The sequence below is a fragment of the Megalobrama amblycephala genome, linkage group LG13 (genome assembly GCF_018812025.1).
Source record: "Megalobrama amblycephala isolate DHTTF-2021 linkage group LG13, ASM1881202v1, whole genome shotgun sequence".
NCBI classification, from domain to species: domain Eukaryota; kingdom Metazoa; phylum Chordata; class Actinopteri; order Cypriniformes; family Xenocyprididae; genus Megalobrama; species Megalobrama amblycephala.
In genome coordinates this window covers 31,161,130-31,164,554 of record NC_063056.1, presented here as the reverse complement: position 1 = coordinate 31,164,554, position 3,425 = coordinate 31,161,130, and the positions used below count along the sequence as shown (strand labels likewise).

Sequence of the window (3,425 nt, the reverse complement as noted above, 5' to 3'; positions counted from 1 at the left end):
AACACGTTTCAGCGCTAGTTCGCTTCTTATTTAACTCAAATCAACGTCAACTTGATGTTTTATTTGCATTATATCCGTGACAATTTCAACCCAAAAGCACGAGTTGTTCACGAGTGTTGTCGCGAGTCATGCTCTCGCTATCTGGTGCAAGGAGAGTTTGATTTTGAGCTCGCGCATGTATCTGATCGAGAGCAGAGCCATTTGTGCTCGTGCGCATCACTTGGATGCGCTCTCGACGTTTGGCATTAAAATATCGCCATAGAAACGGCCTTAAATAAACTATAAAAAGGGTGAAGTTCGTGTCTGAAAGCTACAATTGATTTTCTATTGGTTAAAATCAATGGAGAATATCTCGTATTTTTCCGTGGGTGCTCGACCATTTCCGTGGGTGCTCCAGCCCCCGAGCACCCACGGGATCGGCGCCTATGACTCACTGTATGTCTTTTCCATGTACTGAACTCTTTTTATTTAACTATGCCAAGGTAAATTCAATTTTTGAATCTAGGGCACCTTTAAATTAGATAACATACTCATATGCACTAAGAATATATTACTGAAAATGTAAATCAAAAACAAGAAAAAGTACTGTTTTTCATGAAAAATTTAATTCGCCAATCAAAGCTTCTGTTGTTTTCAACATACCATAACAAACTTTTTTTTAAGTACAATGATACATTGAGCAAATAACATTTATAAAGCAGAGAACTCTTTGTAATCTGCACCCAACCATGACACCTCTAATAGCCTTTACTGTATTTACTCTTAAAAATCAGAAATTTAAAGACAATAATCAAAACAAGACAAAAAAGGCTGACTGCAGCCCAGGCAGGATTCCGGGTGCGTGCCGTTTTGGAGTTCTCCTCTGCTAATACTTGCTGTCCTGAGTAGTTGGCATTTTGAGTCTGTGAAAAAAATTATGAAACATAATATTAACCACTTCTGTTCTCATTCTGTATTTCTTTGAGCCGATGGCACAAGGGGGAATTCTCAAATGAGTGGGCAAACTCCACTCTGTGGATAGGTTTTCATACTTCAACATATGATTCATTTCCATTTGATAGAAGGTTTCCAGGTTAAAGAAACAATATTTATTTTAACAAGCTAACAAAATTATGTTTATTTATTAAAACCAAGTCACACCAACATGTCATCAAGTTTATGTTTTAACATTTAATTTATTGCAATAAATGCCAATTAATGTTTTTGTTATTAAACTTTTTGTCATTAAATCATGAATGATGCAGGAAACCTTTCAGAGTGCTCAACAAAATGGTTTGCTCATGGATCTTCAATCTGAGTTGTTTACTTAGTAATTATCCTGTCATTTCTATAAGTTTGAAGGGTTCAGGCTGTTTTGCATTATTGCACTGATGGAGTGTCAATAGGGACAAAACATCTGCTATTTGCATTCATTTGAACTTGTTCAAACAACTAATCAAACTTCTCAGATAAACTTGAAAATTCAAGACAATTTAGATGTAAGTGTGGTCCATCAAAAGTTTTACACAAACTTCATGCCCACTTGAATACTTACAAAAATGCAAAATACAAGTGGTTAAGTGCAAAGACTGCAAGTGTGGGTTTTGGGACAGCCCTGTCCAACTATTTTTTTTCTTCCATGATTAAGGAGATTTCACTTAAGGAAGGAGATTAAACAAAGGTAAGTAGTACAATATAGTCTATTCAATTATTAAGCCATTCAGTAATATTTGCAGCAATAATGGTAACTTTATAAAGTTAATTTAACTCCATGAAGTTACCATTTGTTACTTATTATCACTCTCCTGAATGTAATCAGGTTTTTTGGATAACATTTGCTAACATATTTATGCTTTATTATGCACTAAGATAAGCTTGTTTACCCACAGTTTGCCCTGGATATGGCACCTGGATGCACTGGCCACATGCTGTCGGAGCTCCATGCTGCTGGGCAGGTTGACCTGAAGTGCTGGGATAGATCTCAGGTGGAGGGAATCCAATACTGGTGTACTCTGGAGGGTCCTGCTGCAGTGGAAGAAAATTCTGCCCTATTTCTGAATTCTGAGATGACGTTTTTAGATCCATATTTCACTCTGATTGCCGTCTGTCTTCAATGTGTAGTCAGGTGCATGGAAATTGATCTGTTGATGCAGGTTCCTCTTTTGGTGACTAGTAGTAGTTAGGATGTGTTGTACGGTAGAGGGAGGAGCGACAAGAATTTTGACACAGATTTACTGTTAACTGTAACTTCTCCAGCTTGACTGCAGATGCCACCTGGTGGAATCAACATGTAACTTTATGAGTTCAGGAAAATGAAATATCAGGAGATAGATGAGGATGATTTCATGATTCCTGACCTTTTTTTCTTTATCTTCCTGCCCTCCACCTATGTAGTTTCCTCATTCCTCCTGTCAAGTTCCTGTTCATAAAAATAATGATTTGGGTATGCACTTAAGTTGCACTTAAGTTGAAGTAGGTTGATCACTGGAACCAACTGTCTGTCTTTGTGGTATTTTTGGTTGTTTTGCTTGTCTGACGAAATTCACTTCTCATAAATTCTTAGATACTGTAGGTGTTAACTGTCAGATGTTCCACTTCCTGTACAAATGTGGTAAAACCTTGTGTTATACATCTTGGCTTGGTTATAGCCAATCCCTATAATGTAATAACATTTTTGTGTGTTTGTTTATTATTTTAGCTTGACATTGTTCATTTGAATGTAGGTTTCTTTAAAGATCTTCAATCTTGAAAACACATTACTATATATACAAACACATACTATATATACACTGCCCTCCAAAAGTTTGGAAACGGCCTAGAAAAGTGGGGTTTTGGACAATATTGGCATGAATCCTTTTTAATTTGTGATAATTTTGCACTGATAAGGGACAACACAAACTACAAAAACACATTTTATTACAAAAACAGTTTATACATAAAAAAACACAGATTTTCAATTCATTAAAAAAATATCCACCATTAGAAGCTATCTGACCTAAACTGGGTTCTAATTGGTTCATTGTATTCTAAACTTAATTTTCAATCGATTGTTGAAGCTATTAAGGTGTGCTGACCCAAAAATCTTTTACAAACCTGGGCCAAGTTTAAACCAATAACCAGGCATCACAGCTGGCAAAGGGGCATGTCTGACTTTGACATGTATATATTGCCATTATTATGTAATCAAAATGAAAATTATTATTGCTGGTCTTCAATGATAATGTCAAGTTACTTTAATGTATTTGCTCCAAAAAATGATAAGGATTTATGCTGATATCATCCAAAACCACACTTTGCCAGGGGTGTTTCCAAACTTTTGGAGGGCAGTGTATAGTACAATCTGAAGGTATATACAGTAAATTGGATTGCACCTATTTCGGGCATCCAAGACCAAGTCCTGTCTATTTGAATGGGTGTCAAGGAATGCACAGAGACAAGAAGGTAAG

The 3,425-nt window shown here is 36.2% G+C and overlaps 1 long non-coding RNA gene across 1 annotated transcript; it reads right to left on the bottom strand.

Moving 5' to 3' along the window:
- Positions 1–586: 586 nt before the first annotated feature.
- On the bottom strand, positions 587–2,770 carry LOC125243630. The gene is made up of 3 exons (XR_007179074.1): positions 2,337–2,770; positions 1,867–2,253; positions 587–902 (listed from the first exon to the last, which is right to left on the bottom strand). It is a non-coding gene; the product is annotated as an uncharacterized LOC125243630 (long non-coding RNA).
- Positions 2,771–3,425: the final 655 nt, after the last annotated feature.